The 15,744-nt window shown below is 35.4% G+C and overlaps 1 long non-coding RNA gene across 4 annotated transcripts in view; it reads left to right on the forward strand.

Moving 5' to 3' along the window:
- Positions 1-14,560, forward strand: part of LOC113455725 — a 16,352-nt gene extending 1,792 nt beyond the window's left edge. For 2 of the 4 annotated variants that reach the window (XR_003376709.1, XR_003376710.1), the window contains exons 3-7: positions 1,709-1,812; positions 3,949-4,065; positions 5,616-5,686; positions 11,826-11,907; positions 14,477-14,560. This is a non-coding gene — a long non-coding RNA (uncharacterized LOC113455725). Of the gene's footprint in view, positions 1-1,708; positions 1,813-3,948; positions 4,066-5,615; positions 5,687-11,825; positions 11,908-12,952; positions 13,100-14,476 lie in introns of those variants that run through there. The other 2 variants (XR_003376711.1, XR_003376712.1) reach the window with 2 other exon arrangements.
- Positions 14,561-15,744: the final 1,184 nt, after the last annotated feature.

Raw genomic sequence — 15,744 nt, forward strand, 5'->3', positions numbered from 1 at the left:
TGAACAGAGGATACAGTGATAAGCTCCCAATTATATGGTGGTTAAAGCTCACTGATAAGAATGAAATGCATGATCTACTACAGCCCTGGAGCAGTCTACTAGGAGACTCATTAACAGAGGGTTTTCAGACACCATATTGTAAGATATGTGTGTTTACATTCATCCTGCTTGAGAATAAGCTCCCAGTTAGATCACACTCAAATCTGATTGATAGCATAGGATGTGTGAACTGTGACAACTCTAGAGAAGCCCACCCAGCAGACAATTACACAGAGTTTTCAAATGTAAAATTGTTATAAATATGTCACTACAGTAATCCTGCCAGTGAAGAAGTTCTGAGCACAAATCCTGAATAGACATGAGAATCCAGCAGTTCATCAATCCAAACAATAAAACATAGATTTGTGTTTTTCTCAGCTTTTAAAGGAACAGTAATGCATCCTATTTCACTCAGCACTCTAAATCTTGAGGAAAAGTTCATTCATGTTTCCAAGACAGGGTGCATTGCCTTCTTTTGTGACAGAAGACAAGATGGTCTATGTGATCTTCATTCCTTAGACTGCACCAAACAGATTGAGCAAGGTAGCTTTAAGGACAATTAAATTTACAGTGCTGTTTCATATTTCCAGTGTAGAGCAGAATTTGTTTCCTTTTGTCTAATTCCTTACAAGGTTTGCACTCCAGCATGCATTGTCAGCTACTGCTTATATTCTCTCTTCCTTTTAGTTGCTATTACAGGTATGGAATCCTACTTGTTCATGTATACTGTTCAGTTCTGTGCTTTCTCTGTCACTCTTAAGATCTCTTTCTCTCTCTCTATGATAAAATGAAAATGGAAAAAAAAAACATACCAAAAGAGAAAACCTAACAAAGCAATAAATGACATGACCACCCATGCACAAAAACAAACAACAAAACAATTATAAACATGAATTCTATTCTATATTTGCCTTCTACTCTTGGGCATGTAACCGGGTCTAGATGATGTTTCATATTCTCAGTAGCTCTATTTCAAAAATCTAATTTTCCATTTCTCAACAGATGTAAATTTAATAAATATTTCTGATAGGAATAGGACTTTGTGTCCAAACATTTCATCAATATTAGGGTTGCAAGCGGTTTGAACATTTGGAAGTTTTGTTCATGCCTATTAGTGTAGAAGAGTCCTAAAGTATGTTCATATATAATAGTACTTTAAAAACAATCAATATGTGAAGGGAAAAATTACCCAGCTGCTATGCCACCAATTAAACCTCCAGGAATTGATCCCATCTCTATAACAAACTATGGTGGAACTGTTATAGCTTAGAAAGGCTAGACGGTGCTGTGGATATCTAAGAAAATATTTTGGTTCCAAAACATGATATCTGCTCAGAGGATGTGGGGAAATGGTGGACAGTGATATAAAAGCCTTTCACAGAGTTGGATTAGAATGGGAGAATGTGTATTTTATTGGACTTTTACTTAATTTTTCATCATTTATTATGCATAGGGATGCATCCTGTCTTCACATTACAACAAGTACTAGACACTCTTTTTTTACTCATTCATTGATTCTCAAACTGAGATGAAGTTAAGCAAGAATGAGTAGATGAACCTTGAATGATTCATTTTGTCCCCAAGTTCCATCCTCATATGACTCAGATTAGTGCATTTTCTCTATCATCAATCAATTTTATCTTAATGAAAACAATTACTCTTTTGGTAGGACATTTGCTGGATGTGGGCCACTCCATTCACTAAACTGTTAAGGAAGTTCATGAACTTATTATTTTGAAAAGACTTCTTCAATTTCCCTCATGTATATAAATAGTAAGTAACGATTGCTGTATCAGGGGCTGTTAAGTGGGGTCATGGAGGGAAATTCCAGCTCTGCAGCTGTCCCAAGTCATAACCATGCTGCACTGAGCTTTTGGGTGATGCTTGTGTCTGAATTCCATCTGTAACCCCTCAACACTCATTTTTTTACCAAGTAGAAATTTAGTATATTTATTTTTAATTTTATGGATGCCATGTCCCAGAAGATTGGACCTTCCTTTATGTCTCTCTAAGAAAAGACAATTTGTAGAAAAGTATTTCTAAGCCCAATTTAAAATTTTCACATTCTTTTCCTCTTTTTTATTTACCCACCACAGTAGACATTTGAATGAAGATGTCATTTTATATATTAATAGTATGTTATGTGTGATTAATAAAAACTCAGAGACAGATATTGGGGTTAAACCTGAAGACTAGAAAAGCCAAACAGCCAACCACTAGCTATTACCTTGACCTTGGTCCAAAAATGTTGATCCTGCCTCCAGGAGACCTTAGAATGAGACTGAGATTGAGAGATGTCTCTTTCTGTTGTGTAATCCTCTTTAGCTCTGGAATTAAGGGAACGTACCACTAAAGATTTGTGTCTATGGCAAGTTAGTGTAGCTACTGAGATTAAAGGTGTCCCTGGCTGCTCAGTCCAGAAATAATCATACGGAAACTGTACTAATTAAAACACTGCTTGGGCCATTAGCTCTAGCTTCTTATTGGATAGCACTGATATCTTAATTTAACCCATTTTTAGTAATCTGCGTATTGCCATGTGGCTTTGGCTTCCTGAGTAAATTTCAGCGTCTATCACTTGCAGGGCTACAGGGCTTCTCCTCTGATTCTGCCTCCTTTCTCCCAGCATTCAGTTTAGTTTTCCCCACCTATTAACAGGCCAAGGCAGTTTCTTTATTAATCACTGTTATTCACAGCATACAGAGGGGAATCCCACATCAGCATTTCATTTGTATTTTAATAAATAAAGCTAGCTTGAAGATCAGAAAAGTAAAACAGCCAAACTGGCCATCCTTACAGACCAGGCAGCAATGACACACACCTTTAATCCCAGTAGTGATAATGACAAACACCTTTAATCTCAGTAGCTACACTAATTTTTCACATTTTTTAAAAAAATATTTCTTCTGTTTCACCCCAAACATCCTATACATTCCTCTTGTCCTCTTTAACCTTTTTTTGTCTCCTTTTAGATTGGTGTTACATGTATGTATGTATGTATGTAAATATATGTATATATGTGCAAATATATCCTACTACATCTGTATAATTTTGTTTTTTTTATGCTTTTGGGAATGACCATCTTGCATTGGAGTTGTTGTTTGTGATTCCATTGTTAAAACCATATTTCTTATTACTTATAAAACCTTTTAGAATATTTATGATATCTCCTGCATTTGTTGCTTTTTCCAACAATAGACAGATTTCAGTATTTTGAGCATGGCTATGGACACTTACTTTTAGTAAGTTACCATGAAACTCAAGCTGCCCCCAGTACACACACACACACACACACACACACACACATTAAATACCCACACACATATGAACAATGTTAAGTGACTGAAAATAAAATTCCCATGTGGCATCCACTTATTATAAAACTTTTGAGAAAAATTTTACCTAGTATGTCTTTGGCATTTCTCGGTTGAGTTCAATGATAACTAGTAAATGATAATTTTGAGCCCTCACCTTATCTCAAATGATATTATGTTCATATGCGTGTGTGTGCTTGTGTATGTGTGTGTGTGTGTCTGTGTGTGACTGTTGTTACATTGCAGTAAGTTTTGAAACTAGGAATTATTTTTGGAAGTTTCTGATTTTGTTTTATTTTAATAATAATTTCATTGATACATGATGTATTTTAGTTCTGTGCAAATTTTAGATTCATTTTGATCATTGTGAGAAAAGAATGACACACAAGGGGTACTGGATGCCTACTTCATTCAAACTGTATGTTACTTTTACACATTGGATTTATTATCACCCATCAATTCTAGGAATCTGATACTTTTAATCCTTATTTTGATACTAATAATCATATGAAAATTATTTGCAGTTTAAGTATACATATTTTACATTGGCTCACTAATTGTTCTTAAACATTTTATTTTTCCTTCTATAATGAAGATAACTGATCTCATCATCCTGTTCAAGATGATCTCAGACATAGGCACAGATTACATCCTTCTCTGCCTTCTCCTGAGAAGTTTTTGGTGAAGACACAGACCACACACCTTCATGATGGTATTGTAATCTGAGGGGCTTTCTGCCTTTTATTTATTATTCATTGCTTGTCTGTAAAACTCAATCAACTTTTTATATTTCAGTGAACTGGCCTGTTTCCTGACCATGTTTTTAATTCATACATTTTATGCATGTCTTATTATTTTTGTAGAAAGCACACTCTATTATTTCCACCTAGAAGTAGTTAATATTTCTTACTATAGAAACACCCAGTGCTCATTTTCTTAACTAATTTCCCTGAGTTTATGGTCAGCAAATGCTCAGTGAAGTGGCATACCCTTGTTTTTTTTACTTTCTAAATTTTGGGAAAGTACTGAAACTTTTAGAATTCTAGGTTTTAGTTTTCATTTAAAGTCATGAAATTTCAGAGATGTGGTAGAAGGTGAGTGGAGGTTTACATAGAATAGTCAGTCATGTGAATAATGATAACACAAATGAACATGCACAATGGACAAAGGAAAGCCCAGAAGAACTAAAACTTACACAAAGCCGTATATTCTGCTGAGGAAATGTGGGAAAGGCATATGTCATTCTCAGAGAAGAGCACACAATTATGTTATTTAGTACCAAAAGGCCTGCTTTGAAAACATATGAGCAGGTATTGTTAACAGAGTTCTCAGGTTATATTTGAGAATAAATATGTATTTGTATAAATATATGCATCTGGCCGAATTAGTAAACTATGAGTTCACAGATATGAAAGAAAATATATAGAGGTATATGGGAGGGTTTGAAAGAGTAAGGAGATGGGAGTAATGTTTTAATTAAAGTATATTCTCAAAAATAAAAAGAAACAGAATAACTTACTACATATACTCACATGCAGAAACACAAACACACACACATGAACACATATGCACACATGTTTGTTCACAAACATATGAATGTCCCACCACACAGAGGCAAACAGAAAATAAGAATACAGAGTTATCAAAATTAGCAGAGAGAATAGTGTGACTAGGAAATAGGGAGGATTTTTCACTTGGGATATGGAGAGTGGCTTTTGTATATAATATTTATATATTTATGTTGAGGGAAATATTTTTAAGTAATAAAGGTACCAGAGAAACAGTAATAGTCTTTGTATTCTGTTTGTTACCTACATGGTAACATGGGTTCAAATCTCACATAAAACTGCATATTCATAACACACAGGCACAGACACACAGCACAATTCCTGTTTGCACATGCGCATACACACCAAGAAGAGAGTTGTCAAAGTTAGCATAGTTAGTGATTATAAACATGGGGGGATTTTAGATTATGTTATGGAGGATGGATTTTAACAAACACACAATATTTTTTATCCCTGAGTTGAATAAGTTATTTTTAAGACATGTTGGCACACTCTTCCAATTATAAATTGACTCTCTTTCAAATTCCTGATCTATTTTTCACTAGTTGATATTGCATACATATACCCCTCCCACCCCCCCCACACGTGTGTGTGTGTGTGTGTGTGTGTGTGTGTGTGTGTGTATGTATTACATATAAGCTATTTAGTCCATATAACATTGCTTGTATCTTTCTTTTCATGGCTGATTGTTCAGAGTTGTAATCATCATTTCACATCTAACATGTATCAATCACCCCACCTGTATTCACCTGTCACTTCAGTGAGGTAAGTCATGTAATTTAATGAAGTTGAATTACTTTGAGTTGCTCCTTGAAATCATTAATCATTTTCAATTATTTTTCTTACAAGTCATGCTATGTCTAAGTACACCCTATGTCAGTTATTCTCCATCTTCCTAATGCAGCAACACTTTAAAACAGTTTCTGATGTTGTGGTGACCCCCAGTCATAAATCTGTTTGTGTTGCCACTGCCTAACTGTAAGTCTGATCAGTACAGTGATTATAATGTCAATATCAGTGTCTCCATGTGGTCTTAGGTGACCCTAGTGTAGTCCCCTAAAAGGGTTGAGATCAAAAGATTGAGCACCATGGACCTATGCAAATTTTATTTTCTTTGTGTTTCCTTTCTTATGGAATATTTTAAGATGGTAAGATTTCAGTGTCAGGATAATTGTCAAGTGACACACATTAGAAACAATTTTAACAAACAACAATAAACATATTTCATCACTTACAGATCTGAGAGGAGAAAATTCACATGCCTCAAATGTAATGGAATGACAGATTGATAACACACCAGGAAACACTGAAGTTATAATTAGATCAAAATACATATAATTAGATCAAAATTAGATAGCTGTTAATTAGGTAAATAGGTGCAGAAGAGGAGGTGAGCAGAACGGGGTCACTTCCTTTTTATCATGCATAGACATTTTTGAAAAAAAAACTTCTGTTTTTCTTTCATCATGGGTTCAGAGGAAGTTAGCAGGTTTCCTGGGATCTTATGTTAACTAAACAGGAGTTGCTGTCCTCCTCCACATGACCTGTATAAGCTGTGAGACTCAGTGCACAATCTAAAATGTTGTTCTCACTTTCCACAAAGATGACTTTTTAACTGAACTAAATTTAATTTTAATCAATTTTAAGTGAATTTTAAGAATTCTAGCTCTTTCAGGAGGCTGAACGCTTGAATGTGGTTCGTGGGCAGCAGCATGCTGTCAGTTACTTGCTGACAGCATGGACCAAATGATTACCAAAGTTGAGGTGGCAAGTGCAGTCCCATTCCAGGTGGTCCCAGAGCCAGCCATGAATTGCCTAGAGGCAGGGCCAGTATCCATGGCTGTGGAGACTCACCGTTTTAAAATGCTCTTTGTCAGAAAAGGATTTCAGATACGCAATAAGACATTTAGAGACCTTAAAGATCTCTAAATAAGACAAGGTGTGATTAAAAAACTGTACATAGGCTTGGGAGAGAAAAAGAGTACAAAGAGTTGTAAAAAGAAGTAAATCATTTAAAAATAATTAAACAAAGTATTTAAAGAGACAGTTGAGACAGTCATAGATTAAGGGAATAAAGGAAAATAAGCCACATAGAGATAGAATATACACAGAGAATCTGGATTATGTATGTTATTGTTTTTTCTTTGAAGATTTTGACTGTGAATGAGTTAAGTACAAAGAGCCATTTCATTGTATGTGCTGCTAAGCTAAAGCAACATATATACCATAAAGGTATCTTGACTTTAGAATTTGGGTCTAAGGTTTGCTTTTCTTTCAGAGAGGATGGAAAGCTGTAGATTCCTTACCGGCTAGTATGGTTTGATCAAACAAGTGCCCGGAAACAATGGCCTATGTATTCCAACAATCACAACAGCTTCAGGACTAAAGGTTGAGATAGATCATACACACAGGATACCCCCATGAAAGACCTGATTTACAGTGCTTCTAATCAGGAGGAAGTAATCTAGAGAACAATGCCCAAACTCCCAAATATTGTTTATAATTGTTAGTTTTCCTTTAAATGGGAGTATGATCCAGACACGAATACTTTGTATTAGTATGGATTTTGGTCAATTGATACAAATATAAGGCCAATTTTGTTATATGTATATCTCTACTCTTATTGAAGGTATTGTGTTTGTGCTACTCATTTAAAGATCTAAAAATGTAATGCGTGTTTAGAAAAAAAAGTTATTTATAATATTCCTCTTTCAGTCATGTTAGTTAGCTTTGCAAGATATACAAAGATATATTACAGATAGATAAGTATTTTTCAACTCTTTCAAAGATGTCTTAAAATCTATGACTTTTCATGACAATGAGACACATCTGCTCCTCGCAGCACCAATTTACTTCAAGAGAATTATGGGCATTGAAGAGGCTCCTTATAGAGTTTGTTAGTGATTTGGGCAAGAAAGTGGTCTTATCTAGACTGTTTGATGTTATGCCGTATGCAGTGCAATACAGGACCCACAGAAAAATGACTGCTGAAATTGCCTAAAGAAGGTGAGACAGTCTTTGAGGGTTCTTGCTTCATGAAAGAATATGCCAGACACAGGAGAAAGCAACTGACAAACTGCCAATATAGGTGGGACTGGCTTTGAAATTTACTACTTCATGGAAAGGCTGTAAGATGCTATGTTGCTATAGGCTGAAGTTGGGTGCCCCAATGTTACATAAGAACTTTGAGTGACTGCCCAGGCATCAAGATGTCTCTGTCAATTCTAGAGATTTGGAAGTGCTTACAATGCACGTCCTGTTTACTTAGGTAATATTTTGTCATTCTGAAGAATTTGATGGAGTTGAAGAAGGGATTGTTATTGTTTTCCTTAGTTATGGTAAAGGAAAAAGTATATATAAATATAAATATTGTAAGCATAATTTTTGTTTGATACCTGTTTTCATATATGTAATTTTACTATGTAAAAGTTAAAACCTTCCTTTTTATTTATATAGAAAGGGGAGTTAATGTGGGATTCCCCTCTGTATGCTGTGAATATGTTTTATTACCATTTGTTAAGAAATAAGCTGTTTGGAGCCAATATCAGGACACAATATAGCCAGGCAGAGATTCTGATATATAGATATAGATATAGATATAGATACAGATATAGATAGATATAGAGACAAAGATAGATAGATAGATAGATACATAGATAGATAGATAGATAGATAGATAGATAGATAGATAGATAGATAGATAGATAGAGAGTAGGTGGAGTCAGAGAGATGTCATGTAGCCCCCAAAGCAGACAAATGGCCAGGAACCTTACTGGTAAATACAAGCCTTGTGGTAAATTACAAAATAATAGAAATGGGTGGGTTAATTTAAGATGTAAAAGCTACATCTAAGAATATGCTAAAATCAATTAATGGAGTTTTGTGTAATTATTTCTGTTCTGGCTGCCAGGAACTATCAAGCAATCTCTGTTTACACTTATCCTTTATGTGAATAATTGTGCTTCCATATAATATGTTATTCCTCTCTTCTGTGAAAAGAAATGCTGGGAAGAACCTGGGCTTACAAATGCAGTCAGATATACTGAATGGAGAGGCAACAGCTTCTACTACAATGGAAATGCATGGGCTCTCAGATAAATCAGGTCATTCTATAAAGGGTTTATTCCACTTGTTGTAGTGTATTTTTTTTTTTTACATAGGGATTATCTGTTTGGGAGAGGGCAGTCTTAGTTTCATTTTTATGAAGTCATATATGGGCTATCTTAAAACTATCCCAGTAAGTTCTTTCAGAGACCCCATTATTATGACAACCTGCAGTCTGACTTTTGGGCTTAGATAGGTATATGCTGTGGATCATGTGGAAGTTCTAAAGAACTTCAAACCATCAAACCATGGGGTCAGTACAATGCATGCACTGTGGGGAGGCAGAAGACATGGTGGTGGAAAACTTTTCATGAATAGGGGTCTCTATTAGAGAACATGTGCTTTGTATCCTTTAATCATGGTATTATACTTACACATAAATTATATAATTATATACTAAATGAAAGGCTAAGAATTCATTATGGCTGGACTACGAAGTCTCATACCTTTATTTCCAGCTTTTGGGAGACAGAGGTAGGCAGATCTATGATTTGTAGGCCAGCCTGGTGTACAGAATGAGTTCCAGAACAGCCAAGGCTACACAACAAGATCCTGTCTGGCAATTTTCCCGCACAAAGAAAATATAAACAATAAAATGTAGAATATTCATTATTTCATATTTTAAAAACATAGCAAATGCTTATTGTGGTAGTTTTGTCTGTTCAGTGGAGATGCTGACTGTCAAGGAAAGGAAGACCTTGCTCTGCAGCTGCCACAAGTAATTGCTGTTGCAAGGTTGAACTTTATCGTGATGCATGTGCCTGGATTTCATAGGTAGATAGCTGCATTATGCTGTCCTGAGTCACATTCAAGAGGGCTCATACAGAAATGCAGGCTTTCTTATAGGAAGCCAGGATCTATTCCCAAGGAGCCAGGTACATGCTCACGCTGCAGGCACCTCTGATTGTTTTCCTCTGTTATCAATTAGAGCCAGCTTCCATGTTAAATTACATTTTTTTCCGGCCTTCCAAGTTCAAGTTCCCCGGTTCCGGGGGAAAAAAAAGAAAGGGGAAAAAAAAAAGAAAAAACAACCTAAATGGAAAACCCCAAAAGTAAAACAAGCCTCTGAATTCCAATGGGAACCTTGAGATCTGTCTCTTGATTGGCCCCAATACATTCTCTAGATGATATCACACAGTTAGCCAATCTGAGGCAAACAGAGATAATATCAGTCTGTTCACAAAGGGGTTTTTTCAGTCAGGCTCCTGGCTGGAGTCCAGCTCTCAGCTGGATCCTGGTTCTAGCCAGGACCTGACTATAACATACTAGTCAGTGAAGGAGGATTCCTCCTGAAACTTACCAGGAGACAGAGTTAATTGACATCCAGCATAGCCAGGTACTTGGTAAGATTTCCTATATGCTGACTGTGTCACCTGCTCCTTTTTCCTGTGCAGGAACTGTGTTCCTGCTTCCTAAGCTGCTTTGTCCCCTGTAAGATACGTCATCATCATTCAGCTTACGTCATCATCATTCAGCTTTATATTTTGGCATTATCTGCAATGCATGGGATTTATCTCAGACATCAGTATCTAAATAAGACAGGAGATCTGCTGCTCCTTACCCTCCCTTCATGGGCCTACTGTGTGAATAATTTTCTTTAAGTGAATGTCTTACATGGCCACCTAAAACTCTGAGAGCTCACAGCTGAAACATTTGCTGATACTATGTTTTATTTGCATGTTGTCTTTTCATTAAATATAGTTTTTTTCTTATAATATATAATGACTATGGTTTTCTATTTCCTGTCCTCCTACTCCTTTAAGATATATTCAACATTTCCACCTGCCCAAATCTATACACTTTCCTTCTGTCTATCTGTCTGTCTCATGCTCTCTGTTTCTCTCTTGCATGTGTGCTCTTCATTTATTACTTTCTCTCAATTGAATATACCCAGACATCTAATAATAATAGTGATAATAATAATAGTACAATATCAATAATAATAAAAAATAAAAACATCAGAATAGGACAAAGGAAACAAGTATAAGAAAAATAGGCATAGGAAAGGAGTAAAAGATACATAGATGCAAAGACAGATATCTTCATGCAAACATAAATGTCACAAAAACACAAATGATGTGGGATTCCCCTCTGTATGTTGTGAATACCATTGGTTAATAAAGAAACTGGCTTGGCCTGATAGGATGGAACAGAGTGTGGCTGGAAAAACTAAACTGAAATCTGAGAGAAAAGAAGCTGAGTTAGAGAGAAGCCATGGAGCGACTGCCAGAGACAGACACACTGAAACTTTGTTGTTAAACCATGACTTCATGGTGTTTCCCAGATTAATGGAGATGTATTAAATTAAGATGTAAGAGTTAGCCAATAAGAAATAAGCAGTGGTTTAAATAATACATTTTCTGTGTGATTATTTTGGGCCCGGGCAGCTGGGAAACAAACAAGGGGCTTCTTACAATAACCATATGCATTTACATATAGGCAAAGGACATATGAGGACAAAAAACTGCTAACAAGAATTATGAGACAACAAATCTCCAAAAATGCAGTTTAGGGCCCCGTATGTTTTACTACCTACTGCTGGTTATTGAATCCTCTCTTAAGAGTGGTTTGTATGTGCAGCAAGTCTCCACTGCATGAAGCACATCATTCATTTTGTTTCAGGTATTAATTGGACCTATATTCTGGATTTGGGATGGGGTCTTGTGAAAGGTTTCTCTGTTTTAGTACCAAATGATAGTCTCAGAACAGAGAACTATAAATGTAACAGCCTCATTTTTTTCCATTTTGTTTTCTTCAAGAACCACACATACTATATGTTCTAATTTAATTCTCATTTCAGGTACATATTGTTTCTACTGTGTATCGAATACATTCATTTACTCTTCCATCTCTGGACATTCCAGTATATGAGGTAAAGCAAGGTAAGGCGACTGTCCATATTCACGTGGGAAGAGCTTTACTATCAAGTATATAGTCAAGGATACTTACATCCTTCTTTCATAAAAAAGTTAAGTTATACTCAAATGGATGCTGATGTATAGTAAGTTTGTAAGAATTCAGCATATATTTACTACATCATTCTACTAATTGTTACTGTAATTTGCAAATGTAATATTTCAATTATTGGAGTTAAATAAATTATTTTAAGCTTAATTTTCAATTTATATATAAACAAACATTAATATTTTGTCTTAAGATTGTATATTGATGAGTTCCTATAATTTTTCCTATGAAATGTAGTGTCCCAAAAAATATCTGCTTACACTAATGGTAATGGTATTTTTGGGAGAGATTGGACAGTAGCCATAGAGAAGTCTGAATGTAATCATCCTTAGGTACTCAAAGATATGCATCCTAATATCACATCAGCTCCTACAGTACATCATTGGGATTACAGTTTTGAAGTACAACGAATAAAAAATTGCCATGGGACCGTTTATTATTTTGTAATTTTTATCTGATTTATTTTTGAAATTTTCATATATTTACCCAATAGTGCCTTATCATATAAATTATTACTCAGACAAATCTCTTTTCAAACTTTACATCCTTGAAGCATGGTTAAAAAGGGCTCAGAAAGAGAAACTGGGGTTCAATCTAAGGATATGAGAAGCAAAACAGCCAGCCATCAGCTTTTACTTCAACTTCCATTCGAAATGGTGATCCTGCCTCCATGAATCTCAGAATGAAAGTATATCAGAAAGCTTTCTCCTCCCATTTTATAATCCTCTCCTGGGCTGGTATTAAAGACGTGCACCACTGTGATTTAAGGCATGCACTTCCCCCTTTCTATGACAACTATTGTGGCTACTTGATTAACGGTGTGTGCAACCATTGCATGGTCTGTAAGGCTGACCCATGGGGCTGTTTTACTCTCTAATCTTCAGGCAACCTTATTTATTAAAATAAAATTGAAATTCAACTACATATTCTCCTTCTATAACAATTGATTTGCTTATCCCCCAGATCCAGTTATATGCACAAAAGAAAGGAGCATTCCATTTTTCTTGATCACAAAACGAGCAACGTTGAAAGGGCAGAAAACAGAGTGTCTCAGAGGTGTGTCTATCCAAGAGGCCACAACAAAACTTAGGACATGACAACTGTCCATAACACAAGACAGATTTTTACTAATAATATTAATACATGCTATGCGTAGAGCAGAAATTTGTAACATATGAGAGTGAAGCTATTAGTACTGTGATAAATTTCCACAATGGTATAATTAAGAAAATAATTATGGTAGTTTTCTCTTTATTGTAGGAAGAAAAGTGCTAAGAAAAGCTTGTACTTCCTGCTTACACAGTTAATATTCTTTCCTTCTCGGTTCTCTGAGGCAAATGAGGATGAGATAGGTTTAGTTATTGTTTTCCTTCTCACAAGATTCAGAGAACATGTTTACTAAAAAGATATAAAGTATATATGGTTCAGAGTCATTAGAGATAGTTTGGTAATGCAAGATAGAATAGAAAGTGAGTTAGGTACTACCTTTTCTTCTCGCCTAATTAGGATAGATAATGGAGTATTTTCTCCAATTTCTTTAAGCTTAATGAAGTTACCAAAGTTGTATTGATTAGATATGCATATTTTTTATTGATTTTTACTAAGCTCTACATTTTTCTCTGCTCCTCTCCCTGCCTCTGTTCTTCCCCCTTCAACCCTTGCCTAAGATGGCTTTCTTACCCACAAAGATTGTTCCACAAAATGACACTTGTGCTTATAGAGCATATCACCCAATTCAGGATATGCTTAATTTTTATTCTGTCCTCTACAGTGATTCTGGACTTAATGTAACTAGGTTAGAGAAAAGAAATGAAGGAAGAACAGATATTCAGACACATGTATTGAAAATCTGGGAGTCCATAGGCTATACTTACTTTGGTGAAGGTAATTCACTGTCACTGGCATGTCAGTGAACTTATTGTAAACATCTGGATCCAGGAGTTATGTTTCCTGTATATGGCTGGGAGAGTCAGGTTTATGGTATATGGAAGAAAAAGGAGACAAATGAAGCTAGTACTGCTAGTAGGTTTTTCGAAATATCATCACAGACTGTACTTATCCATTTAGGAGGAAGGTTACTAGGAGGATAGATTTACTAATCCACTGAGTCTCACCTGTGTATGGTTTTGACAACCCCATGAGTTTGAGGCATTGGAACCTAGCTACGGCTATATCCGTGTCAAAAAATCCTCAACACATTCTCTCAGAACTTCATTATATACCCACAAGTGTTTAAAATATACTTTTCAGTGTATAAGGTTTGGAACTTATTGATGTTTGGATTGTATTTTTAGATAGTACATCTTCAAGGTTTTTTTTTTTTTATACAAGCATTTACATGAAATTGGAGGCTATAATTAACTGTTTGCTGTCTCTCTGTATTGGTCTTCATTTTACTTTTTAATAAAGAATTTCTTATAGTAATGCATTTAATTGGTGTAGGCAGACTAGTATTTTGTGTATTTATGATTCAATTCTCTTTTTTAGTTCCTGAATCCTGTCCCAAGCATTTGAAGCTGCTGTGCTACATAGGGACAAGTTGTGTTCATCGTAAAGAGCCTGACCCTGAGGATCAGAGTAAGTCCCTCACCCAGAATTTGATCTTGGGAAATCTCAAGTCCTTATGATTTTTCTTGTTGCTCTAAAATATTCACTTCTTCTCTCTACTAACACTTCCAAAGTAACTGAGGTCCATTTTCTAGGACCACTAAGAATAACTGAGTCCTGTCTTATGGCATTGCATTGTTGCATGAAGTCCACGTTTTGACCATTTCCCTAATGAAGGACGAAAGTATTCCATATGATACAAGTGTTTGTTTAATTTCCTTTATATCAGCCATACGTATGGACTTGATTACCTTAGGATAGGTGCCAGATGTTCTTTCTGATGATATCATCAGAAAAGCAGGTAAACTCTGCGTAAGGTATTCTGGAGTTCGGTACATACTGATGAGTCTAAATTTTTTCTTTGTACCTTGTCTTTGCTCATCAAATTTGATAAATTTCTCAATATTTTTAAAATTTTTTACCTCTGTTTTTTGTAGAGTCTGGATCTCCTGTCCAATGTTCTGTTCTAATGCCCTCAGTGAGGATTCCCAGGTTAGATGTCTGTTCAGTGAAAATAATGTCTCATCCTTCGATATAATTTTTGTAGCATGCATATTGCCTTCCTGGAGAGACACACTATCAGTCAATCTACCATAACTCTTTCACAGAGTCTGGTAAATACATTCAACAATATGAATTCTCTCAGACATTGTCTCAGCACCCACTGCCATTGTCTGGGTTTAGTTTTTTTGTCAAATTGGTGGCATCATTTTCCTGAGTGCTGAATTTCTCTTTTAGTTGATCATTATCAGTCTGTAAAGAGTGTATCAGTTCTAAATGTGCCTCATTTGACTGGGTTTTGTTTGTCAACTTGGTTGTATCCTTCTCCAGAGTGCTGAATTTCTCTTGTAGTTAGTCATTATCAGTCTCTAAATACTGTATTATTTTTAAAAATGCCTCATTCTTGGCCCTATTATAAAACCATGCTTTTAAAGAGAAAAAAGCAAGGACAAAGCTAATCTTCAGATTTAAGTAGAGAGATATAGAAGGGAAGTTGTTTGAGTCTTGCATAACATATGTGATATAAGTAAGAAGGCTATTGAGCCTCTGCATTGTTAATTGTTTATTATCTTGCCCTTTTAAATCATAAATTCATAATTTATGTTTTAAAATATAAATCTTACCAGTGGTTGAGTTCTAACTGGATT

Source organism: Microtus ochrogaster, unplaced genomic scaffold, assembly GCF_000317375.1.
Source record: "Microtus ochrogaster isolate Prairie Vole_2 unplaced genomic scaffold, MicOch1.0 UNK94, whole genome shotgun sequence".
In the NCBI taxonomy this organism is placed as follows: Eukaryota; Metazoa; Chordata; class Mammalia; order Rodentia; family Cricetidae; genus Microtus; species Microtus ochrogaster.